The sequence below is a fragment of the Platalea leucorodia genome (assembly GCF_965183815.1).
Source record: "Platalea leucorodia genome assembly, chromosome: 1".
NCBI lineage: Eukaryota > Metazoa > Chordata > Aves > Pelecaniformes > Threskiornithidae > Platalea > Platalea leucorodia.
In genome coordinates, this window is record NC_138823.1 from 36,762,328 (window position 1) to 36,789,608 (window position 27,281).

At 41.7% G+C, this 27,281-nt stretch overlaps 1 protein-coding gene across 6 annotated transcripts in view; it reads left to right on the forward strand.

Moving 5' to 3' along the window:
* The first annotated feature begins 4,123 nt into the window (after positions 1-4,123).
* Positions 4,124-27,281, forward strand: part of NCOA2 (nuclear receptor coactivator 2) — a 197,703-nt gene continuing 174,545 nt past the window's right edge. For 3 of the 6 annotated variants that reach the window (XM_082318151.1, XM_082318149.1, XM_082318153.1), the window contains exons 1-2: positions 4,134-4,246; positions 14,116-14,195. The gene's annotated coding sequence lies outside the window, so the exon portion shown is untranslated. Of the gene's footprint in view, positions 4,247-13,833; positions 13,853-14,115; positions 14,196-27,281 lie in introns of those variants that run through there. The other 3 variants (XM_082318150.1, XM_082318152.1, XM_082318154.1) reach the window with 3 other exon arrangements.

Below are 27,281 nucleotides of genomic sequence, written 5' to 3' on the forward strand. Positions count from 1 at the left end.
AGGCTAGAGAAATGTTGAACTTCATGAGGAATCTCATGAAAGTTCAACAAATGCTGGTGCAGCATCCTGCATCTGGGAGAGAATAGCCATCCACTTTATGAGCTGGGGGCCAAGTGGACAGAAAACAACTTTGCAAAAAAAAAGGATTTGGGGGTCCTGGTGAGCAACAAGTGACCAGCAGTGTGCCAAGGCCAAGGGCATCCTGGGCCATAATAGCAAGGGAAGAGCCAGCAGGTTGAGAAAAGCGATTATTACCATCTATGGAGTACTTGTGAGATCGCATCTGGACTACTGTGTGCAGTTTTGAGCTACCCAGCACATGAAAAACATGGACATAAAAAAGCAAATCCAGAGAAGGGCTGCCACGATGGTAAGGGGGCTGGAGTACATGACGTACAAGAAGAGGCTGAGAAGGTCAGGCTGTTCAGTCTTAAAAGGAGAAGGCTGATGGGAATGTTATTGTTCTCTTCAGCTACCTAATGGATAGGTTTAAAGAAGACAGAGCCTTCTTGGAGGCCCACAGTGGCCTTTTCGCTGTGAGAGGCAGCACTCACAAGCTGGAAAAGACCTATTGGATATCAGGGCCGGGGCGAGGGGGTGTGTGGTGTGTCACAAATGTGGTCAAAGACTGGAACGGGTTGCCCAGAGAGGCTGTGGAATCTCCAACCTTGGAGACAGTAAGAGCTCAGCTGAATATGACCCTGGGAAATCTGGCATAACTTCAAAATTGGCCCAAATTGGAGCTGAGGGTTCAACCAGAAGACCTTAACAGGTCCTCCCCACCCCAAAGAGGATGAAGATGATATAGTAGGTTTAAATGGTTTTAACTTTCATTTTGTTTTCCTTGTGGGTTTGAGTTAGGTATATACTGTGTTAACAAAAATCTTATTGGTTTCATAAAGACCATATTTAAATCCACTTGGGAAGGATAATGAGTAAGTAGGGACTCAATTCCCCATAAAGGTAGACAGAGTGATTCTACAGGGTAAATGCAGCTGCTCATGAAAAAGGCTTTGTGCACCAACAGCTGCATTACATATAGCCCTGGCGTCAGCAGGTGCACATAAACCCTTCTTCACTACGTGTTAAAGCTGCAGATAGAGCTTTATGAGACAGCAGGCATACCTGAGTGGCCGGCCAAGTTCATAAGCATTCGACAATTTGTTCATAACCTTTCACCTTATGGAAGAATAACTTTAACTTACTTGAAAATCAGTTAGAAACACACCTGCAAATGCTAGTTTCACTCACAGTACCCCATGTACCAATTTTTTAAGAAATACGTTACATAGAAAAAGTAAGTAAGAAAAAAGAACATTGACAATATATGGTTATACCGATCAGGAAAACATGGTTGCATTCAGATTCTGATTTTTTTTCCTGCTGATTTAGAGAAAAAAAAAAAAGTTACGAGAGGAAATTTAACCAAACTTCACTGAAAATTCAAAATAATTAAAAACTCTCTGTGTTAAATTTCACACCAGGAAAGGTCTGTAGATCGCAGCGAATAATCAAGCGACTGTATAAAGTGATGCTGTGAACAAAATAGCCAGCACAATTAGAAGTATAAATGGGAGGAAGATGCATATGAGAAGATGACGGAAAGTTTGTATTACTCTTGTTTAGAATGGATGAAGCTTCTGTTGAAAAACTAAGTCCAGCTCCAGTCAGCACAATGCAGCAATGGTGGCACTGGAGAAGGTTCAGAGAAGAGCTGTAATGCTGAATAAAATCCGGCACTGAAATGAGTTTATCAAATCTGTTTCCCATCTGGAAGATGGTGCTTTCCCTTTAAAGAATAGCAGTTAGGAATAACGTAATTACTGGTCTTTGCACAGAGTGATATTTGTAACCAGGGGTTTGGGTTTTGGCCTTAGATGACAAAATGTATTCGCTCGTGAGTTAGAAGCTTGTAACAACTTTCAGTGGATCTGAGCATATGTGTGTAGTTAAATCCCCTCCCTCACCCAGTCTGACAAGGACACTCAGGCGCATCAGACGCGGGGGGTTTTGTCACTCTTGAGACCATAAACTTTTGTGTTATGTGGGCTTTTACGTTTGTACTGCAGAAAGTCAAAAGGCCTTCCTTGCTGTTCCCGGTGGATTTAGGTACTCGTTTAATAAAGACTTTTGGTTATGTTAAAGGAAGTGTGAAGTTGGAAAAAATCAGCCTTTTATAAATAAGAAATGCTGGAATTAAAATTACCTGTGCGGTTCTAAATTGGTCTGCTCATGGTCATAAAACTAAAGACATACTTTTTTTTTTCTTCCAGCAGACCACTGTTTCACTTAGCATAGAAGAACAAATGAATCACGACTGTGAGGTAAATGAGATTATTGCCTGTATAACTGTTAGCTTATTTGCTACAGAGATTTGCACAGATATAACAAACGAGACCAGAGGAAAAGCTCTGTCTCTCCAGAAATCTTTGCCCCAGGTTTTTTTCACATACACGCTACTCTCATTTGCCATGTTATTTCAAGGTAATATTCTGATTTCTCCACACTCCAGACAGAATTAACCTTCAATCTCTTTGCTGCCTGCCTGTGCATGGGCAGGGTGGAAGAGCTTCCTGAAGACAGAGTTAACGTCTCTGCCGAGCACGACTGATGGGGAGGAACACTGAGAAAGGTTGTCCCCTCCAGCTGCTGCAGCCCAACACTGGAGCGTGCTCGCTTGTCTTCGGGAGATGACGCCCGAAGTACTCCCCCTAAAACAGTGGCATTTAATGTAGGTAGGATCTCTGGTTAATTTAGCAGCAAAGCTCTAATTGAGCATATACAAACTACAATCCTTCCACCTCCATTTCCTAATGGGACTAAGTTCAAGTAGATCTCTGATGGCCATCCCTCCCATACCCGAGTGCTTTCTCCAGAAGAGGGAAATATGACAAGTTTTCAGTGACTTGGTTGCAAAGACTTTTTTTAACATGGGGGAGGAGAGTGGGAAAGACAGTTTTCCTTTAATTTGTTTGGAGAAACAATTGAACTATTTTTTCCTAATGGGAGAAAGAAAAAGCTTAAAAAAAAATTGAGTCAGACACAAGTATGGGAAATTGTATGCAGCACAGTAGGGCAAAATGTAACCGTCTGAAAAATAAGGGTTATGATCAAAAAAGTACTGGACAAGGCTAACTGCAAGCAGAGTTAGCCATACCACCAGTACCAATGTATAATCTGTGGATAGCTGCAGAAAAACTTGGGGCTGCACACCCATGTGAGACAATGTCAAAAATAACAATAGTTACAGTGTGTAGAGAATAGCTCGCCAATACCGACACATGTGAAAATGTAAAGCTTTTCTTTTAAGACAGAATTTCTGCGTTGTGGATTGCTTCTTGAACTAAAAGGCAATGTTTAACAATCACCCTCCAGCCCTTAATAATTTTTAACTCACGCATTCACTCCTCCAACCTAAGAAAAGCCTGCACATTTATCCCCTCGCTCTTGCGATACAGTTGATGCTGAGTATTTGTGACACAATTTTCAGCGTGTGTTTTCGTTTCTTTTTTTTTTTTATTTTTTTTTTTTTTACCCCCGGGGGCAAAGAAAGGAAATCAGACTGTTGCCCCGTCTCCCTGTTTTTGTGAATACGGGCCACCGAAAGCCTCGTCAGGGCTGATTGCTCCGGTCCGCTTGAGAGCGAGGTTCCTCCGAGGGCGGACGGCGAAGGGCCACATTTAAAGTCTCGCCCTCCGAGGGCGAAGGACTTTTTTTTTTTTTTTTTTTTTTTTCTTCTCCCCTCCCTTCCCCTTCCCCTTTCTCCCCGGTTCGGGTGCCGAGGAGGAGGCTCCCGGCAGCGCTGCGCAGGGCTGGGAGCGAGCGGGGCGGCTGCCATTGTCCCTGCGGGCGGGGAGCGGGGCAGCTCCGCGCTCCGCCGGGCGGCATCAGCGAGGGGCGGCGGCGGCGGCGGCGCCCCGGGCCGCGCCGCGGTGCCGCCCGCCCGGCCCGGCCCGGCCCGGCCCGGCCTCCCCCAGCGCGGGGCCCGGCCGCTGCCGCCGTGCCCGGGGGCAGGGGGGAGTGACTTGTGCCTCCCCCCGCCTCCTCCCCGTCCGGCCCTCCGCTGGGTAGAAGGGGAGGAGGAGGAGGAGGAGGAGGGCGAGTGGTGGGAGGGTCTCCATTGAAATAAACAAGCAGGCAGTTATTAAAACGGGAACATGGCGGCCGCAGCCCCAGCTTCAGCTTCATCTTACAAAGCGAAGGTCAGCGCCGGCGGCAGCCGCGGCGGGAGACGGCACTGACCCCGGTAACGGCTCCCGCACGCCCCCTCGGCCCCGGCGCGGCGGGGGGGTGTGCCCCAGCCCCCCGCGCCTCCCCGGCCGCCTTGTGTAACGCCGGGGGGACGCCCGGGGCCGCGCCGGTGCGCGGAGGGGCGGCGTTGGCGGGCGGCACCGCGGCCGCGGCGAGGCGGCTTCCCCGGCGGCGGCGGGGAGCGGGGCGGGGGCCGCGGCCCCTCCGCGGGGACCCGGGGGCAGGGGACGGCGGGGCCGCCCGTCGCCGGGGCATCGTGCTCGCAGCCCCGGGGCCCGGGGGTGGGGGGTGGGGGCGCGGGTTTACTTCCCCGGGACGTCCCCCGTTTCGACGGGGCGGGCGGGGGGGGGATAGGGCACCCCACCCTGCTGGGCCGGGGGGGGCTGGTTTCCTGCTCCCAGGCCAGGCGGAGGTCGGGTGCCGCCTCTCCGCGCCCCTGGCTGGGGGCGGCAGGGGGAGAAAGTGCGAGGAGCCGGGGAGGCGAGGGGTGCTGCGGCGGGCCCGGGGGGCGGGGGGGCTGCCCTGCCCGCGCTGGGCGAGGATGGGGCAGCTGGGGCGCGGAGGGCGATTTTCAGGGGGTTGTTTGGGACGTTCCCCCCCTTGCCCCCGAGCCCGCACCGACATGGAAACTTGGAGGGAGGGTCTCTCCCCGATGACAAAAGGGGTGATTTGGGGAGCAGGGCGGTGTTCGCCCCCTCCCCTTCCCCGGCTGACAACGACTTGGTGCGCAAGGGTGCGGGCCGCTCCGTTTTCCCTCCGCGGGGCCAAGCCGGCCGCCCCCTCCCCGCGCCGGGCAGGGGCCGCGGCGCCCGCTGCCCTCTCCCCTTCCCCCGGGGCCGGGGCGCCCCGCCGCCGCTCCGCGCCCGCAGGAGACGCGCGGGGAAGGAGGGGGCAAAGCGGGCAACTTCTCTAACTTTCTGCGCGGGGGTTGCGCCTGCGTGTGCGCGCCGCGCAGCGCCGGGCCGAGCCGCGCCGCGCCGCCGCAGCCGCGCAGGCAGGCCGCGGTGGCACAGCTGCGTGCGAGCGCAGCCCGGGGCGGCCCGGCCGCCGCCTCCCCGCGGCCCGGGGAGGGGTGGGGGCCCGGCCGCCGCAGTGCCGTGTGTCTGCGTGTGTGTGCGCGGGGCGGGGAGCGGCGGCAGCAGGAGGAGGAGGAGGAGGAGGAGGAGGGGGTGGCAGCCGGCTGGGCGCGGGGTCCCTGGGCGGGTGCTGCTGGCGGGGCGGGCGGCGCCGCTCGCTCCTGCTTCCCCGCCGCGGGCGGCGGCCGCGGGGCTGCGCGCAAGGGGGAGGCGGCGGCGGCGGCGGCGGGCGGGCGGGCGGCTCCGGGCCGCCCCCGCCGGGAGCGGGCCCGCGGGCGCCTGGGGCGATGCCCCCCGCCTGCGCGGAGGGCGGGTGCGCAGCCCCTCCCCGCCTCGGCGGGGGGCGGTGTGTGCGCCGCGGGGACCGCGCCGCCGCCGCGCTGCTCGGGGGCTCCTGGGCGAGGTGAAACTGGAGCCTCCTCCCTCTCCCGCACTGCCCCTCGCTCCGTCGCCTCCGCTTGTGCCTGAGCGTTTCCCCCCGGCCCGGGAATCACATGGCTCCCCTTCCAGAGAGGGGCGTTCAGGCCGTGTAGTTTGTCTGCAGGAAACCTGCCCGAGAGCCTGGCAAAAAAGATGGGGGGGGGGGGAAGGGAGAAAAAAAAAAAATGGCAAGGAGGCTGCTGGTAATCACCGGGAAATAATATCTGAATCTTAGTTTGTGTTAGCCTCTCTGCTTCTGTCCGAAGTGTGCGTTTCTGGGAGCCCACTGTCTAAATGCACTTGTAATTTAGCCAGGAAAGTCTCCTTGTAAAAGGAGAACAGCCTGCTTCTTCAGTAGTAATCAATTGGTTTTGTATTTCTATTTCTTTTTTTTTTTTTTTTCTTCTTTCTCCTTTCAGAGTAGTAGGAAGCAGGTGAATAGGCTTTAGAACTGAACTGGCAATATTTTTATGGTATTTAAGTATAGTTTGAGCTAAGCATATAGTGTCTGGCTATGACAGTTAGAGCAGAGCTCTATTGCTGCTGTAAATAAGTAAGCAGTTTAAGACTGCCAGTCTTTTTACTTAAAGCATTTTTTTTGTTCTTAGTTTGCTGCCATTGTGGCTGAAGGCAGTCATTTGTTTTTTATCCCTTTGGGTTTTTATGTACTGAACTATAAAATCAACTCTAGCCAGTTAATTTCCTGGCTCTTTACAACCCGATAGCGGCGCTGGGCCACCTGGTGGGCTCCTCTCATGGGGGAATCCTCTGCCAGTGCCTAAAGGGAGGGAGCTGCTGGTCTGCCCTGTTGGATGCTCTCAGAGAAATGACAGTGTTGCACACCGTCGTTAACATCATACTGAAACTATTATTCCCCAAAGCAGGGCCCTTGTTTGCTTACATGCAGCTTAAGACCACCGTGAATGGAAACCGGTCGTTTTATCGCAGTTGGTGTAGGCACTGCACCTCCTACATAGTTTTCAGGACGCTTGCTTGTTTACGTCAGCGGTGGTGTCACAAATAGGATACACCAGGCTTGTTCATATTTGCACGTACAGATGTGTACGCAGGCACGTATGGGCGCTCATGCATTTGTGTCCCTTATTTTGGCATTTGCGATACAACTACTTGAGGACTGGAACATAGAAGTCAGCTCCACTGTGTCACACGAGATAAAGAAAGATGTAAACTTTCCCCGAATGGTTAATTCCGAAGTTTATGAGAAGTGCTGTGATAAGCTTAATGTTCGTAGCCAGTCTTGGTCATCTGTGGTCTTGAACAAAATACTTTGTCATGGACTCAACCCTCAGAAATATCGAGAACAACTTTAAAAAGAAAGGTTGATCTTTTTAACATCATGCAAATATTTGACGAATCATGTAATTTTTAATATGCTTGTATCTCATTTTGGTGAGCATTATGCAATGAATGCCTGACAAAGGTGGTGTAATCATCTCATTTTTTTCGGTCACCATACTCTTTGAAATTTCACATAAGATTTCTTAACTTTGTATCTTCTCAAGCTTGTGGCCTTTCTAGGGAGAGGATCCCTGTGTGACATCCTTCATCAGTATCTCTGCAATGCCTGAAGACACTTCTTTTAGTAAATGTGTAAATCTCCTTGTGTTCCTTGTTGTGCATCCTGGTGGTGTCGGTGCTAAATTTGAAACTTGAGACGTTTAAGGACGGAATACTTTATTGCTATCAAGAATGATACTTTTGGAATAAGACAGTTCAATTTAAGTTTTTAAACTGGAACTACATTATTTGCAAGAGAAAATAGTCAAAGATTATTCCTGGTGGAAAAATGAGAAAGTACTAGGGATTTACTCACATATAGTGTGGTGTATTGCGTTAAACTGAAGCTCTGAAGTCAAAATGAATTATTTAAGAATAACGTTTATGTTTTTATACTCATTTAGGATGTAGCTTGCTCACTGTAAGGCTGAAAGGCTCTGTCGAAAGAGGCGTGTAAGCAGCCTGTAGTGTTGATGTTCCCAACTTTTCCCTCCACCTTCAAAAAAACAAAACCCAGTAAGAGCTAGTCCATCTGCAGGGAGCCCAGGTTTTGCAGCAGGAAGAACAAAGTCGGTGAGCGAGCCAGCTGCTGCTACAATGCCCACTGTCTTCTGCTCCTTGCCTTTGTTGCCGATGTCACTGTCTCATTGGCAAAATCTGGGCTTCTGCACTCAGCCCGAGTTTCTATAGCACCTTACACCAGAATTGCAGAAATCGCAGAGGCTTATGAGGTCTAAGCCTTGAGGATGCTGTCAGTTCATGTAAAAGAAAAAGCCGAACTAAAGAGTGGTACCAAATTCAAGTATAAATGTAACTCTCTTTGTCTGCTGAACACTGATAGATTGTGCCTTGGAGAGAGGGAACACTGAACTAAAACTGTTCTTGTCACGTTCATTTTTTGTACGTTTGCTATGGTTGTCCTTGCTAAACAATGCAGTTTGCATGCAAGTAGGTATAAAGTATTTAAAAAATTCCACACATTTCTTCAGTATTCTTATAGATGTTAAAATGCTCAGAATTCATTTATTTCTATGTTTGGCTTTGGAGGTCAAAGGTTGGATGTGGTGTTACAGTATATACTCTTCTGTGTGAAACAACATTTTAAATTAAGAACAGAGTAACACTGATATTTACTTCATAGAAGGTGTATTACAGCATCCATTCATCCGCCCATTTTCTACTATTAGTTAATTTAGTTACAGATGGCTACTCTGGCAGGATCCCTCCTTTTTATTTTTAAATGAGATGAAGTTCACTGCACTACTTTATTTTTGTTAGTTGTTAAAACATTCTCATACTCCTGGCGGCAGATAATGACAAATCTTTCAATGTAATGCTGGGAGCAAGGGAGGCGGGGAGGGAGAGGGGGGGGAAAACCCTCCTGAGCATATGGAGACATCCAGAAAAAGATGTGCATCGTCAGCTGTGATTCCATTGTGTGCTTGCAGACGGGATCTGAGCTCTTCTTCTCTTGGGAATTTAAACCCTACAGAAGTATTCTTTGGCTTTTACCCGTCAGGATAATCGAGCTTAGATAAGATATATTTCACATATTTATTACAGATAATATTTTGATAATATTTTAAGATTTCAGGGAATAAATGCAGTTGCCAGGACTCCTGCTCTGTGTTGGAATAACATTTTGAAGAGGCATACATATTGGTGCAATGGCAACTTCGAGTAGTAAGAATAATTTGTAATATTACATCAGTGGTTACATATTACTGAGGCGTCTTACCAGTTCTATGGTTAGTAGTTTGTCAGCAGTATTTACATTATGCAAACACTCCCTATTTTTAATGATTCAGTAGCTTAGCCTTTTCAAAACATACCAAGCAGAAATGTGACATGAAAAATCGCAGCTTGTATAGTTTAATCAATTCAGGATACAGAATTAAAAAAAAAAAACAAACCTGGGGAATTTTTTAAACAGGGTTTTAAAACAAAGCTATCTTGTCAGTGTTGTGAGTATTCAGAAATAGTATTTACATGATGAAAAAACTGAGTGGAAGAAATTAATTTTCTTTTATTCAGTCCTGCATTTACCTATTACCTAGAGCAGTGTTTCCTCTCCTGAGCATTTGGAATACTTCTGCTGATTTTATACAATTATTCTGAGCTGATGAATAGTTTGAAAAATAGATCTTGAATGTGGTGGATTTACTGCATTGCGTTTTGTTACTGTTTATGATTTTTCAATCTTGTTCTATGGAAATTGCACGTTATTCAAGTTAGAGACTAATGGAAATTTTACTTAAGAGTTTTATGGAAATAAAATAGGCACAATTCCTATGGAAAGTGTATGGTCACTGGGGTGCTTGGCATTTTGAAGTTTGAAATTAGTTCATTAATTTAAATGTCTGAAGCTATACAACAACATATTAACAATACACACATTTTTTTCTTCTGCAGCTGCATCATTATACCATTCCAAGTCTTGCATTTCCTTAAATGGCTTCCATAACAATCTTCCATTAATAAAGTTACTGGCAGATATTATTTTGCTTTGCTCTCATTTTAGCAGTTATAACTGATAGTAAATCTCACTCTTTCTGTGAGCGTGCTCCCATTACTTAGATATTCAGAAGCCTCTTTGTAACGTGCATTTGCTTTTTGCAGCTAAGGTGCAATGCCCTCTGTAAAGCCTAATTACATTTTTCTGTTTGTTTTTGAACTTCAAGAAGTTGCTTGCTGTTTGGAAAGGATAACTTGTATTTTGCTAAAACAGTCCACGTTATATGGAAACCATTAATGTATTAATGAAAGGGCAGAGAATACTGAATTTGTTGATTTATCCATAAATCTTGGGTAGTATGGATCGCATGAGCTTCTATGGGGGGGGGATCATGGGACATAGTGAGAACATATATCTGATGTAGTGATGACTGAGAGTTGCTGTTTTGATGCTTTTTTAGTGAGCTATGTAAGACATATTGTTGCTCTTTGGTAGGATTTATAGTGGGCATATCACAATTGGCTGCTTTATTGGCTGCCTCAGTGGAAAACTCTGGGATTGAAGAATGGGCATGGAAAGTGAAATAACATTTTACTTGTTAGGTCAGAATTATTATGGAATTTTACTCTTACTCTGCCCATGCTGTAATTCATCTGTGTGTGAACGGATTTAGTTTTTCATTGCTGTCAGTATTGATCCCTAATGAGCCTTGCCCATGGATTTTGAAGAAAATCACTCCAATTAAGAACAATGCAGTATGTCACCTATTTGTACCTCACAGATTATGTAGGAGGTACTAAATTGCATTTAAAAAGAAAATTTTATGAGGATGGAGGAAAGTCTGCCTATGAATAAATTTGATAGTATATACTGACACTTTTACTACAGGTATTTTTAAGAACTTACAAGTTCATCATATGCCTGTGTGATGGAATCAAATTTAAAAAAAACCCAACCAAACAAAAAAATCAAACCAAAACAACCCCCCCCCCCCCCCCAAAACTAAACAACAACCCAAACCCCAAAGTCATATGTTTTAATACTTGTGCAAATAAGAATTCAGATGTCACCTGGTCTACGGTGGAGATTATTTTTCTTCATGCTTCTTCTACCATGCTTTGAGTTCACATGGTAGCTCTTCAGTCCTTATTCTTTACTATTTCAAAATTAGTGTCCGGACTTGCTGACCAATCACTTGTTTTATTCTCAGAAATAAATGTGATTATTGTAAACTAATTTCACTTGCTACCCTTACACAAATTTATACCTGGTCTCCAGAGATATAAGCAATGTCCTCCTCCTTTTCTATCGGTTTCCTAAAATAGATTCTTTGTGGAGGAAGATTACGAGTGTATGCAGATAAATACATTATTTATTGTAGCAGGTTTCAATTACATTATCAAGGAGAAAAGCTCTTATTCAAGTCTAAATCTTCATATTTTTTCCAAAATAAAAATTTACAACCAGAAATATACTATTTTATTTCAGTGTGGCCAGAATACTTGTTGCCTTCATCTTAAAAGAAAAAGTCAACCTGTTGATACTTTACTGGCTATAAAATGTAGGTCTAATAACATAGTTGAAAGCTGCTTTTTTTTTTTTTTAATTGCTTTCCAATTTGTGTTGGCATTTGCAGTGCAAACATACTTTTGCTTGCTTTGCTGTTTTTTTAAGGATCATGGCTTACTTTGACACAAAGATACTGAATTTTTAATGAGGCCTCAAACTATTTTCTTGCTACAGTTCTGTGTGAAATTCGTGTTAACTGCACAATGGTGAGATCATTTGTGGCACCTTTTCTTCTTAGTATAAGAATGAGGGACCCTGAAGACCGTATGCAGATGAAAAAATACGTTCACTAAGCTTGCATGCTGTAGGTGATGGTCTCTTCTAAGTATGTCTGAAAGTGGTAGTCGTTCCCTCCCTTTTGGCTAAACTGTAGTTTGTAGAGTTGTGTTTTGTTCACAACTTAGAGTTTTTATGGGGTGAGGAGGTAACACATCTTGGGTACGTGGAATACAGATGTCCCTTTGCACTGGAAAAGAAAGAAATGTCTGTGCATGAATGGAAAATAAAGACGTAAAGTGGTCTGAACTCAGAGGACGGTGTGGTGTTCTGGGCCCTATCAGTTGCGTTTAACTATTATGGTGACCTTTAAAAAGTTTTCTTTTACCCTTTGGGGGAGGGAGGATTGAATGGTGATGTTGGAAAATAGCAGGTGTGGAGAATGATGTCTGTGGTGTATTCTTTTTTTATATTGCAGCTAATGCTGATAATTGTGTAATGTTGGAGGCAGAGACCCATTCTTCATGTAGGCCTTTGTGAGGCCTACCTACAGGCCTTTGAGCACCACCATTAACAGCATTATGTTTCTGTGAAAGCTGGCTTTATGCAAGAGTGTTTTCTCTTGAGTTTTGAGGGGCATGCCAGGAACCTCCTGATTCTTGTGGGAATTTGCATGGGAATAGGTACTAGCATTGCCTTTTGTTGCAGTGTTAGTTTTCCTTTATTTCAAGCTTCAGAAAGGGTTTGAGAAGGGAAGGCAAGGACTAACAGGTAGTTTCGCTGTCCCTCACTTCATGTTCATCACTTTTCTTCACTGACAGTCTAGTTTAGTTAGAGGAATAAATCTGGAAAATACCAGGTTGGGTACGTAAGCTTGTCACTAGTTGCTGTATAATTCAAGATTTTTACTTGGGAAGAAAGATCTCCTTAGTATTTTGAAGGTAGTGCTTCTGCTGTGAAACTGTCATGTATTGTCTTGGTTTTCAGACAGTATTTTTAAATGTTTTATTGAATAGAACAAATGAAAATCAGCAAAACTTGTAATTTCCATTGTCGCTATGCAGAGCCCTGTGGACTGCAGCGTAACGGTCAGGAGCCACGTTACTCATGTGCAGACTCTTCGAGCTGCAGTGCTGGAGGCCACATAGATCAGAAGGTGGGACCCAAAATAAATCAGTGGTAGGAAAATACCAGCAAGCAGCCACTCTAGTTGTCAAGAAACAAAATGGCAGTAGTCATTGTCATTTTGCTGGCGTGCAGCTGCTGAAAGACAGGAGCTGAGTGGGAAGCATTTCTGTCTACACAGGCACTCTCATCATTATGGCTCCCCTGTAGCAAAGGGCTCCCCACCATGGGCTGGGGCTCCAGCCTGCATCTGTGGGTGAGGCAGCGGCTTCCCTTCGGCATGTCTCTCTGAACTGCAGGTGTCTAACAGACACTGTAAATCTCACTAAATCACCAAAAGATCTAGTAGTGTTTTACTTACAATTTTATTCTAAGACAAGGTGATGTTTTCTGTCAGTGAGGACCCACTTGAAGGCCATGTTTATGATCTGTAGAGCTTGTGTGCTTTTTGGGCATTCCTGAGGAAATAATGTATTCCTATCTTCTGTGTATATATTTTATATAAGAATACTTCTTTGTTAGTGGTGCCCCTGAATAGCCTGTTACTGTAGTGGTATCCTGCCTGTGACTGAAAGAACTTAAGCTGAGTTTGTTTGAAGAAGGTTTCTGTGAGATGGCAGAAACGACAGAAAGAATTGCGTTGTTTCTAAATTCCATTTCTCTTGAGGCGTAATTAGTGTGCGCTTTTTTTTTTTCTGTTGATGATTCTTGTAGTGTATCTTTCATTTTCTTTCTGTTCCACCTTTTTGTTTGTCAGAATAAAAAGGTAGAAAACTCTTCTTTGGTAGCTTACTTGGATACATTTGACGTAAACTACTGTTTGACCTACAAACAGAAATGCAGGTATAATATTTATGTGGGTAGTGGCCATGCTCCTCTTCCCTGAAGAAATGTGTGTTGCTGTGCAATGTATGTCCTCTGCTCTACTGGACTCTTAAGCTCTATACTAATGAAGAGCTTTCAATTTATGTGTCCACTGGTAATCATCACTCGAGTCAGGAGTGTTGTAAGTGGAGATTCAGAGAAGAAACATGCTTCTGTACATACAACTTTTAATAGTGGTTGAAAGACATTTTATAAGAACATCAGTTTCTCCTTTTTAGAGATTTGAAACTAATGTGTTACAAAGTCAACCAGCCAAGCAGTCAACCAAAAAAGGAACCAGCCACTTTCACAGAGGGTTCCCACAGATTCTTTTGTGAAAATAAAGGCTGTGTACGGTGTAAGTTAATGTAAACATCTTAGTTGCTATCACTGTGTATTTGCAGTAGGCAGCAGGTAGAGAGGAAGTTGTGTGCCTGGAGTGATTGTGCGACTAGAAGGGGGTTGTAGTTATGTCTGGAAAAGCAGATAATGCTCTGCAAAGTTTGTGTTTCCCTCATTGTGTTACGCTTAAAAATGCGATGTGCTAAGCGTCTTATTTTTATTTTTCCATGCCTGTCTCCAAAAAAAAGGCTAATATTTTTCTCTCAATTTTGTTCCTAGCACGCTTGAGATGTATCTGAGTAGTGAGGCCCACTGCACGCACAGCCCGTAGAAATCATTGCCCGCCTCGCTGAGTCTTGGTGAGTTGTCTATATCCTATTGCGTTTAATTGGACTGTGTTACAGTTTTATCTTCTTCACTGGGGAATTTGGTGTGAGATGCCTTAAATTGATTGTGTGGATACAGCAGAACAAGCCTTGGTTTTAAGTAATGTATGATATTATACAGTGAGTCAAAATACAAACATTTTAGAGACTTTCAAAAATAATGCCCAGACTAGTTCTGGAAGCAGGGACCTTGCTTTAGTGCCAGGACCAGGAATGGGACTCTCTGCTGAGAAGGGCTGAAGGGATCAGCATGTGATATTCTTTCACGTTAAGTTTGTTTGATATTTTATACTGTAACTAAGGAATTGACATTTTTTTCAAATGTGCTGATTATGGTCTGTCGTATGGCAAAGGTTGAGTATGAAATAATACAAGCTTTTCCATCCAACTATCTGCACTAATAAATTACTTAAATTGAGGGTTGAAATTGGTATAATGACACTGATGACTTAAAATGCTTGTTGCTCAAGAATTACTGTCTGATGACTCCATCAGGCAGTACTGTGCCTGTTTAACTCTGCTCACAAGAAGGGATAATACCGCTGAGAATTAGAAAAAGGGACCCCTGCGGATTGTTTAAATGCAGAATAATAATAGTTTGGTAGTGCAGTGCAAGAAAGTAGAATATAAATGCCGTGTTTTTATTTTAGGTATGTTTAATATATCAATATACTCACTTGGTCTAAATCTTTTACAAATACGTGTTTGAGATTTTATGTGAGAACCTTTTCAGGGTACTCATGAATAAATGTTGTCTTTTAACACGTGGAGTGACTTATTAAGGTCAGAAATATGTGTTTTTGAGGCTTGCACGCTAAATATAGAGGTGGGAAATGAGCCCGCTGAAAAGGTTTTTAGTTGTTTGGGGGATAACTGTTTATAAAATACCAACCATTTATGGGTAAAATTATGTATGTCCACATCAAGTATCATTTCCCCTTTTGTTAATTATGTTGAGCAATTTTTGCAAACTAATAATGCTTTTCTTTAAACTTACTGAATTTTCTAGCATCAGTGAATGAAAACAGATTAAGAAGCTTTCCAGTGCTGCTGGTTTTTTCTGCCTTTTCCCTTGGCTGTACTGATAAAACAACTTGTCGTTCATTGCGTTCAGTGAAGTTTATAATACTGGTTAATAGTTTGTTTATGTATTATATTAACTTGAAAATGCTCAGCCACATAGATGTTATTACTTATTTACACTTATTACTTGTACTATATTACTTATTATTAATTTACACTACTTATTTGGGCTTCGTGATTATCATAATGTGCATGTGCAGGTCTTCTCAATAATAAGCTGCTTTTGTGATCATTTAAGCAAAAAAGGGAAATGGTAAGAATCCAAAATATTTTTTTTTCTAGTCACTGCCAGAATTCTCCAAAGTGAACATGAAGTTTTGTTGTCAAGTTTGTTTTCAATTGTCTCAATTGTAATTTTCCATTAAAAAAGGAATGCATTAGGTAAAGGCTGGTAAAGGTAAATATTCAAATAAAAGCAATTTGCATATAATTGCTTTTATCCTAATTAATGTATGTGGAGGGAAAAAAAAAAATCCTTCTCTGTTGCTTAGTGTTGCTACATTCTGCACCAACATTATAAAATTGGTTGTTAGCGTGCCAGAAAGTAAACTAGTACCTTTACAGATGCTGACTAAAACATAGTTGCTGTGTTTGAAAAGTTCAACACCTTTAATAAGAGCAAATAAGAGGTAAATGTTTGTATAGGAAGTCTATGGTGATGACAGGGAGGAAGAAGCCACTGTAAAAAATGGATGTCGTGAAAGGATTTAGAGGGCAAGGATGAAGTAGAGAGGTAGTTATCCACTCAAAATATCCTTTTGCTCTAAAGTGGGTAGTTACCCACGTGTTCATGTGATAGTTCAGAAAAAGTAAGTTGCATAAGACAAGGAATAGTTTCAAATTTTGGTTCCTTTGAATCCTTGGAAATTCTTCCATTGATTTCTGAATGTCCAGGATTTCAGTCCTATCTTTGACATACTCAGATATTCACCTTCTCCATCACAAGATCCGAGAGCTGTAGCTGTTTATTTTAACAAGTATACCTATCTGAAATTATACTAGGGTCTGAAGGATATATCAGCTGGAGTTTCATTTAAGAAATCCTGGCCTTGGCTTTTGACTGGAATTGCTTGTGGAGTAGGTGTTGGGTTTGACTGTGTGTTGCGAGACTGTACCACCACTGTGACTGAAATTGTGCATGTTCAGCCTATCTACCATTGTATTAAGTTTTTTGGAAAGTGAAACTACTGCTCAATATTTACTGGATCTATTTTTATATGATATAACAGATAAGAGTGTGAATCTTGGACTCGTTAAATGGCTTTAGAATATGTGTGTATGGACTGATAAGAAATAATGTAAATGACAATTTGTGGCTGCTTCCTTGGAACGTTGTTAGTTGGGGTGGTGGGAAGTAGCTGCTGTATGCTACCAAAAAACCATGCAGTTAGGATGGTGAGAAGTTTAGACTTAAAAAGATAAAAATACTGACTTTAGTTCCTAGTCTGAAAGTTTTCAGTCAGAACACTTGGGTTTTTTTCTGTCTCCTTTTCTTTTTGCATAAAATGGTTTGCTTGCTTTGTAAGGAACATTTCTCAGCACAAAAACAATGTAGATTAGAGAAATCTCAGTTTTCTGTTGCTCTTGATCTGGAAAGTCTGTTTCAATCTAACTTTGTAGCGATTTCATTGGCGTTTGTGTTGTAGTTAGTGTCAAGTGTGATAGATAGAGAGTATTTGTGTGCCTGTTTGTTCTGAGTTATAGTACTCCTTATTGTTGTTTACAGCCAGAGTAGATAAAGAAAATTCTGACCGATGTCTCATTTTTGACTGTGTCCTCCTAATACATGTGTGTGTAAATGGAATGCTGTCAGAAAATAAAGTGCAATACTGAAAATAGAGTGACTTATATTGAAATGAGTTTTAAGAGCCTTCAGTATTAGTTAAAGGATGCAAGTGAGGAACCTACAGTAGGTTCAAGGTTCAAATCTGAATAAGAGAGAGCTCATTTCTGTCAGCATGCAAAGCCATGCTGGGATGGTGCCTACCTAGAGGCCTGGAGTGAGTTCAGAGCACCTTAATTCCCACAGGAGCTGTGTTTCTGAAATACTTGAAATAAAGTACAGGTATTGATCGCAGGTGTGGATAGTCTTACTGAATCAGGTCGTCTTAATTGCAGAGGGATCTGTGAGGGGTATTTAATTTATGTCGAATTGGTTTGTGATAAATAAAGGCAATGTGTTCCCATTCCTAGACCTTGAAATTGGGGAGTTGTGTTTTGCATGAAATATGATCAGATTTTTCTGTTTTCAGTCCCTCCTGTTTAGTAGCAACATTAGTTAACATGAATTGCCTATAAAGATGCCTGTAAAAGTGGATGCTTGATTATAGTGAATTTAATGCAATGAGTGTTAAAATGATACTCCTAATCTGAGAGTGAAGTTCTGTGTGGGTGGTATAATGAGAACAAATGTATTGAGAAATGAGCATCTATTAAGATTTATACAGTTGCACCCCACAGATTTGCCACTCCCCCCCCCCCAAAATGGGAGCTTATGGAAATCTTTAGGTTGTATTTTATGGAAAAGCTGAAATTTACACAAATGTAATGTATTGCATTTCCTTTAAAACTGATGAAAATTGAGAGTATTGTAGAGAAATCTCATCATGCTTGCAACTAGCAGAACTAGATTTGTTAATAGTGAAAGCAGTTTAAAAGTACTTTCATAGTTTTGAGGCCACAACATTCAAATTTATTCTAAATCTGGAGTAAACTATTCTTAAGTATGTAAAACTCATTAATTACTGTGAATGGATTTAAATGGAGTGCTCTGTCAGTGAACTTTTTACTGATTTGATGGAACCAAACTTCATATATATCCAGGACTGTTGAAAACACTGTCATTCAATTGATTGAAGCTTGCCTTTTGTGTATAGCTATATCCTAGGAGATTATTTTAAACATTTCAGTTTCAGTGAGATAAATAAAAAATATTTAGGAAACGAGATTGCTAACTTGATTTTATTCGCTTCTTAAATATTGGTTTTGACTTAGTAATGGGCTTTGCTAAGATTTTTTCATTTCTTACCTTGATAGGAACCTTTTCATATGGGCAAAGGTATAGTATATAAGGATTTGCAGAAGAAATAGCTGTCATTATCATCCGTGGAAAATCAATATATATTTTAAATATAGATTGATGACATGGTACCACCAGTATTGGAGCCTGGGAATTCTAGAGGGGTCAAGAACAGGACAACTGAGCACTTGCATCATCAGAGAAGATGAGATGCATTTACTTGGGCAGATTTTCCTCTGGGCCTGTCTTTAGCCCCTGAATTGGGAAGAGTGAAATATTTACCCGGCTCGGCTCTTGACAGTAAATAGTATTAATTAAATACAGGGCTTGAAAATGACACTGGTATTTCAGATTAAGGGCAGTAGTTTTTGCCTTGGCTTTCTGGAAATTGAATTCCAGTAGTCTGTTTATTTGACAGCATTATAGTACAATAATTTGAGGTTCATGGATATTTCTGTACATTAAAGTGGGTGAATTTTTATAATGTCACAGTGCTGGGATGTTAGGCTCAGAAGACTTATGTGACTAGAATAGTAAGCAAATTTGCAGCTGGTTAATATAAAGTGTGGCACAGTGTGTCTCATTTCCATCTGATTAATTTACCTTTATATTAACTGGACGGGCGAGAAATTACAGGTTTTCTTTTTTTAAAACAAACTTTGGATGTTGAAAAATTCAGACGAATGGTCCTAGGTCTAAGTTACAGATGTTAAGAAGTTAAGTATTATTAAAATGACTTGGAAATATTGGTGAGTTTTACAGTATCATTGTGAACGGCTCTAACTATTCAAAAGGTCTTAGAAAATCCTCCTCTAGTCATCTCACCACAAGCAAAAAGGCGTAGTGACACTCCAACATATACAATATCTGTCAGTGTGTAAATGTGTTGGTAAAACTCTGTTTACAGTTGTGGCCATGATAAACAAAGAATATGCTCTGTTCTCCTGGTCTGACATCTCTGTTTTTATGGTCCAAATTCTTTCCTTCTTTCGTTATCAGTACTTTTGTTCCTTCAGTAATCCCAGTTCAATAAACCACAGCATTCTGTGTACACCAAACTCTGTATCTTTCAAAATGACAGCAATAGGCAATCTAGGAATACTTAAAATTAGAATTGAGAAAAGAATTAGTTTTATAGTAGGTATTGCAAGTCAGTTCATCCTTGAGGAGAACAGTAGTAGTGTCAGAGGGAGTTAAAATGTTTCCATTGATGTTTTTTCAGCGTGTTTTTCTTTTGGTTTTATTTGGATATTCTCACTTAAACTTTGAATCATCATCCTTACAAGTAACACAAGGAATTGGAGATCCCTTTTTGCATTGTATTCCTTTGTCCTTCAATCTCTAGGTACCTGTTTTACAGCTATAAAAGAGTGAGATGTCTCCTATATTTCTTTGTTCAGGTTGTCAGCTTGAAGCTCTACTCTGTGGTGCCACAGTTTAGTAGTATTTTAAAATGGGATAAAACCATCTACATTTCTCTACAAGTAGGTGGCCAACACATATGAAATTTCACTTGGGTTAATTTTTATGGCCTTTCAGTTTTCAGTTGTGGTTTTTTGCTTGGCTTCTCTTCACAAATCCTGGTTAACTGTGTTTTTATTGCTCAGTCCTGCTGAACAGACTAATGTAAAACTTCTTCTGTCTGGAGTTACAGTATGTAACTTCCAGAATGTATCCTGCAGTGGGAATAGGGTTTGTGTGCAGCTGATGGTACATGAAGCTTGCTGTGTGACTACTGACGTTTAAAATATTCCTTGTCTCTGAGTGTGATTATAGTCTTTTCTTCCTCATGAGCTCACTCTTTTGTTATTATCCAAGTTCTAGGCTCTTGATCAACACTGCAATATTTGAGGAATCAATACCTGGGAATCTATTGTATAACACTATGGTTGCCACACTTAAAACATACTTGACACGAATCCACAGAAGCAAAAAACCCAAAACACCCCAAATTAGACCATTTTATATGAAATATATATATGAAATGTCACATGCTATTCTGCTGCTCTCTCCAAACACACTACCACTGCTACTGTACACCACAGGCTATGTGCCACAACCTAAGGGGTTAAATCAATTTGTTCTATTAATTTTCTGTTTTTGTTGGTTGGTGTCAAATAGGCTGTGTGTATAGCACATCTGATTCACAATAGTATGTGTTTATTTTTGCATATCAGCATGGAACCATGCATATGGTGCTCTGGTCCAGTTTTAGGTACTGTGGGCACTTCTTCAAAGGAAAAAAAAAAGTATCAGCTTGCTGATGATGAACTTGATTCCAGTAACAGTAGTTATCAAAGTTGCCTCCTACTTAGTCTTCCTCCTATTTGCTTCATCACTCCATTTCTGAGCTATTTCCTTCCGCCCCCAGCTTCCAGGAGAAGTGTTTCGTGTGTTGTGGCCTTCTGATACAATCTGATAAAGCTTTGGGATAGTCCGTTCTCCTCCACCTTTGCCATCAGTCAAAGCACCCAGGCAGCAACGTAGGAGGAGTGATGTTTTGGGTCAGGACAGCTTGATCCACGGTTGTGAGATTCACTAATAAGAGTTGGACATATTTGTGCGTATGTGTGTGTTTTGAGGGGGAATTACTTACTGAAATTGTATTTTTGGCTAGCTTGAAGCTATTAATGAGTTGGCTTGAATTTCATAAGTAGCTTTGTTAAGGAAGGGGGAAAACTTCCTGCTAATCAGATATGCTGTAATGGCTCACTTAGGAAATTCTGAAATTAAAAGTTTTGGATTTCGAAGCTAGATTCACAGGAAGAGTTTAATGGTGAATAAGCCATGGGGAAACAGCCTGGTTACGGGTTACGGCTCTGAGTGAGGAGCCGCTGCGGGTGCACGAGGTGAGGGCTTTTGCTGGGCTATGGTTTCAGTGGCACAGCCTGTGCCCTGGGTAGAGGGACAGCTCGTGACAGCTCGGATAGCTTTTCTGCTTCCCAGTGTCTGGTCTCGTTCCCCGGGAGCTGCAGTTTACCTGCTGCTCCCGAGTCCAGCGTCTCTCCCCATTGCACCAGGCTGGGGACGGGCAGGTTGCCGGTGTTTTACAGCTGTGGCAGAGAGTGGCTCCCAACGTCACCTGCTTCACCTGGGATGGCTGCAGGGGCTGGGCAGCCCTTTCCTCTACCCACATGGGCACCAGCAGGCAGGGAAATGGGGGGTACGCCTGTTGGCGGCTGCTGAAGAGGCAGGAAGGCAGACAGCTGCCTGTGACAGGGAATCACGATGCTCCTGATTCGGAGCAGAGGTTTGCATTTGGGTCTCCTGCCTCTTAGGAGATCGCTGCTGTCTCTGGGCCGCTGAATGTTTTTGAGCAGAGCCTTTGTCAGAGAACTGAATTTCCTATGTTGGTGGCGAGTGCCCTGTCTGTTGTGTGTGCCCTACAGTAAAGGACAGTAGTTTCTTCACTTGCCTGCTTTTATAGATCTGCTACCTATAAGGTTGTTGTCTCAGACAAGGTACTGCAAAGAAAGCTAAGGTGTACATTCACAGATATATTTAGCAAATAAATCCCCTTGTGGATGCTCTTAATGCTCTGAGATAGCTTACTTCGTGTTAAAGTAGGGTAAGCTATCTCAAACAGGGGCATTTTTCCTGGTGAACTGAGAATTTGTGCAACTTGAAACAGTTTTAAAATACATAATTTTTTTTCCTGTTCGGTGGCTGAAATGAAAAATCCATTATAGGCACAGCTCTGTTCCTCGTATCAGAGGTATCATTGTCCATAATTAAATAGATACATTTGACTACAAAGGTATAATACAAATTAAAGTTTCACACGGTTGCCACTGCATATGCCATCTTTCTTTCCAAATTCTTTGATAAGGTCAGTGTGAAGTATTTACCATGTAAAACTGATGAATTCTTGAAAACCTGAAAAGATCAAAATGAGACATATTTAGATCTTTCAGAGCAAATGAGAAGTAAAAAATGTGAACAGTATATAATGTGTCTGGCAAAGGTAGAAATAATCCCTTAAAAATTTAAAACTACTAATTAGTGAGTGTTTCGTGTTATGGTGGGAAGGGCCGTATGGCATAACTTTTCTTGCTGTTGACGTGATTTGGGGACTGTTCTTACTGTTCTGATTTTGTGGAAATATCATTGTATAAGCATAGGGGTAACTTTTTCATAATGAGTTGTACTCTGTTCTGTTACGTTTGTGTAAATAGTTTTTGCTCGAGTTGTATTGCAGAAGCTGAGAAAGGAAGACGGCAAGCCTGCCCTTAGAATTTCCTTGGGGGAGGAGGGACTTTTTTAGAAAGATGAGATTCTGAGAAGGGAAATAAGAGGGTTTCTTGCAGAAAGGTTGAGCTAACTAGCAGTACAAGAAAGGTGAAAATGTAAAATCCAATTTTGGGTCAAACCTTCTTCTGCTAATTGAAAATATTTCTCACTTGCATTAGCTGAATGTAAAGATGACACTGTGTTTTGCTGTTTTTAACTGATTTTGCCTACCACTGGCAGGGAAGGAAGTCACTAAGAGGGAACTGGTGTTTTCTTACACAGACCGTGTCTTGAGGAGCAGAATAAGTTAGTGCAACATGGTTTTCTGTGAGGGTGCATACCTGCAACAACATGCAAATTTTTTATTTAATATTTTAATAATTGAAAATGTGTGGGGCTTTTCCTGTGTGTGTATGTTTGTTTCTATGCTGTAATTTGTACTGATTGTATTATCAGTTTTTAGTTTTGTCCTGTTGCTTTGTTCAGGGTACCAGGTAATATCAGCCACTCTTAATGCCGTGCTGGTGATGGGCTCTGTGGCTCTTACTGTGCCAAGCTTCTGCTGTTCTTGTATTGTGTTGATCAGGCAGTTAAAATGATTTATGCAGGCTGGCTGAGGGTCAGCTACAAAAATTGAATATATTGTTACCTTGGACAACTTTTTTTTTGTTTTTTTTTTAATAAACAAATAATTTAGACAAGGCGGCAGGAACCATTTGTAGAATTTGGGGACTATACAATGTTCGCCCCTGCATGTGATGGAAATTTGCCTATAATTATGCCCATGGGAATGATGGTACACGGGTAACGACAGGGATATGGAGAGAGTCCTTGTGCTAGAGAGCCAGGAGCTTACTCTTCAGTGCCAGGTTTGGCAAAAGTGTATTAAACAAGTCACTTGAGCTGTAAGTCCCTCACTTTCTTAGCTGTAAAGTGGGGTCAACTCTCATTATTTTCTCCATATGCAGAATTCAGGTTCATTGGTGTTTGTGGATTGCATAGGGAAAATAAATAAAAACATAGTTATGTATTTCATTTCCTCAAATGTCAATAAAATGCCTGCTTCTATCTACCTATGTTGTAAATTAATACTGAAATTGTAAAAACTGCTAGCGAGAACTCGCCTATTAAAATGCTGAAGCAGTGGCCTTTTGCTATTTTATTAAACAAGAATCAACCTAGATTGTTTTGAGTTAGCAGTATTTTTGTCTGCTTATGTTATGAGATAAAACATCGAGTATTGACTTAACTTCACATTTCACAGAGGAAGAATTAAAAATTATCCCTGTGAAGGGTGACTATGGAGTTACTCTTTGAAATTCTAATTTAACAATTCAGTAATGGGTCAAGCCTGCTCTGAATCCTCTGTGGGATTATTTGATTTGCTGTCTGGTTAACCTCAAGGAAAATGGGATGTCTTTTAAATTACTAGAGGTGCTAGCTATCACCTTATAATGGAGCCACATGGGAGAATTTGTTGTTTTAAATTAGGATTGTCACCTGATGACTAAGGGATTATATGAATGGGGTTTATTTTTAAAATCTGTCTTGAGGTTGAAAGTTGCAATTTTTTTTTCTTCTTTTACTTACCATTAACTGTATAATTGGAGATTGATATAATTGAGGGTAAGGGGAAAATGTCTTGTTTACCTGAAGGAGGGGGTGGGATTAGGGTTTTAGTATTTGTTCTGTCTTCAGTGTTATTTATGCATGGAGAAGTTTTGCGTATGTGTGTCTTTCATTTGCATAAAAGTTTTGTGCCCCAACAAGAAGAATCTTTATTTTTTTAATTATAAAATTGATTATTAAATGACATTCACGCGACTGTGGAACTGAAGGGAGAAGTTCTGCTTTTTACAAGTAGACAAAGAAGCAGCTTGAATATTTTGCAAGTTTATGCATGTAACGTTTATCGTGCCAAAACCTTAAAAATTAATTTACAAAGTATTGAAATACAAGTACTCAAATGTTTTATGCTGTGTCATACATAAAGGGAGTATTTGGCAGTTAATTAGTATCTTGAATTTGAGGGGTTAAAGGCAGGATTTCAGTTAATAATGAATTCATTTTACTTTTCACTCTATTTAATGTTGGATATTCTGTGCATATTGCTGTTATAATTTTTTTCAGCCATAGTTCACCTTTGAAAGCCATATAATATACCTAGTCATATTTTAGCAGGTTACATATTTCTCTATCTTACGGATTAAATTGAATTTTTAAACATATATAGTTTGTGATGTCATAGGGTATAAATTAATACAATGAAAAGCTTAACATAATACATCATGTTAACAGCACTTAGTGTCTCTTCAGGAGTACTGAATGGAGACAAGCTGTGCGGTGTGCATTGCATATACTGAGAAATTTCACAAGACTTTCTGACATCAGTTTTGAAATGAGTCGTGGGCTCAGCTCCAGCGCTGCTCTGAGCATAGCCTGTCCTGCAGAACTTTCCATTGCCAGTCTGTCACATACCACGTGCCTGTATTTCACCTAAGATTTCTGATTTGAATAGCTGCGGCTATACGTTGTTTGAACTGCATATTTAACAGAATTTACTTACTGGTGCTTCTGAGTATTTTGTTTTGTTCTTTTTTTAACAACACAAGTATACTTATTCTTATACACTTCCATGTATATCAATTTGTAATCAATTTTTAATATGTCTATCAACATGTTGCGGCATGTTTTTGAAGTTGGTAATAGCTATAGAAATGTAAGTCTTGACCAGGTCTGAGGACTTGCAATTTTGGGAGGAAATACTGGGTAAAACAACATAGTCATCAGTTTTGTACATGTGTAGGGGAGGGAAATTTTTTAGGATATGAAAGTTTTTCTGTGCTTTCTAGGAGCTGAGAGAGACGTGAATAACATAGTGCAATAAGGATTATAAGGATAGAAAATATGCAGATTTATTTCACCATATTTCCATCAAAGGCTTGTTTACAAAGGCAAAAAAGCCCTTCTTCTGTCTACTGGATTAAAGTGCACGTAGCGAAGTGCTAGTCGCAGCAGAAGCAAGCAGGGCTGGGCTTGCAAGCCTCTATCTGAAGAATTGCTAGCATGCACGAGTTGAGCTGCTTTGCCACTTCAAGCTGGATAGCTTTCTGGTGATAGGAGAGGTCCTACAGCTACCCATTTGTTAGTTACTAAAAATAGTGGTGGTGGAGTAAGGAGAGTACAGCAGCACAGCACCAAAAAACCTCCCTGGGATGTTAACAAGTAAATGCTTAAACAAAACACACCGTCTCGCCATGGTAGGCAGAGTTGCAGGCCAGCTCATCCGAAGTCTGGCCGACTCACCAGCTTCTGCAGTATGCCCTGAAGGTCATTCATTTGAGCTATTTGGAAACAGGATGGATTCAAGATGCAGAGGTAAAAAAGCTTTTGTAGAGAGTGCTTGATTTGCTTCTCTTTGTTTTCCTAGAGGGGAAATAGAAACTGAAGTGTCTTCTGACTCCAGCTGTAGTAGGGGCGTATGGGAGTTCACAGAGACAACTTCCAGACAGAAGCCTCAAATACAAAATATTATTGTGAAATAATTAGAAATCTTTAGATCAGGGCTGCTATCAAGTGTGAAGAGTGCTTTTATTATCGGTAGATGAAGTGCATCTTGATTTGTCTTTCCCTTAACCCTGAGGTGACCCTTCGGAAGGCGAAAGGTGGTTCAAACTCTTATTAGCTGAGATCTGGAGATCTCCTGAATATAAACTTATGTGTTTTGCCAAGTTGTATGGCCACAAATCATCAGGCTTTCTCTAGAATTTCAACTTGGCCTAAAGCTGGGGCTCGAATAAGAAAAAAAGAATAGCACTTAAAAACATAATTTACAGACTGTTTCGCGTGACAACATTTTGCTTTTATTAGCTACTGTTTTCTTTCTATTTTTTTAATATTAGCTTGGTGGTTTAGGCTGTATTTCAGATATGTCTTCTCTTCTGTATTTATGTACAAAATGCCACTAAGAATAAAGGAAGAGATACAGATTTTTTTCAAGCTTGCTTATAGCATGGATAGAGAAGTGATAAATGTGTTCAAAGTCCTAATGGAAAACTTCTTCAATATTGTAGGGAATTTTTTCTGATCGTGGTTTTGAAGGATCATTTGCCATGAAAGAACTAGTCACTTGGCAAATCTTCCACGAGTAATTTGGATTGTATTTTGATAGGTAATTCATAAGACATCTTCTCTTTGTGATAACGTCACTTCCCCCAATGGCAACAACAACTGCTTTCATGGGAAACCAGTAGTAAGAACACGGATTGATGTATTTTTAGTTTTCTTTAATGCAGTTAAACATCTGGAAGTAAGCAGAGCCATCATCATATGAGCAGCCAGCTTTCTACAGAATCTCAGGAAATACTCTTGACCGCTTTTTGCAAATGGCTGATACAGTTATCTGGTGTCTATTTTTTGTTGAAGATACTCAATTTAGTGGCCTGTACACATTGTTCGGGTCAGTTTGACATCTGGCCAATATTCCTTCCTGCTTACTATTAAGCACTTATTATCGTGCTTGTTGCTCTGTGTGAAACTAAGCTTCATGATGGTCTTGTGAAGTAGGGGTTGTACAGGAAAGTTGGTGTCAGAAATCAGGGTAAGAACCCAAACTGTGTGTCTCCTAGATATTAATGGGAAGATCAGTAGGCTGATGGCTAGTTGCAAATAAGATAGTCTAATTTGTAAGCATTGATAATAGCTCAGTCAACTGAGTTTCATTTGTA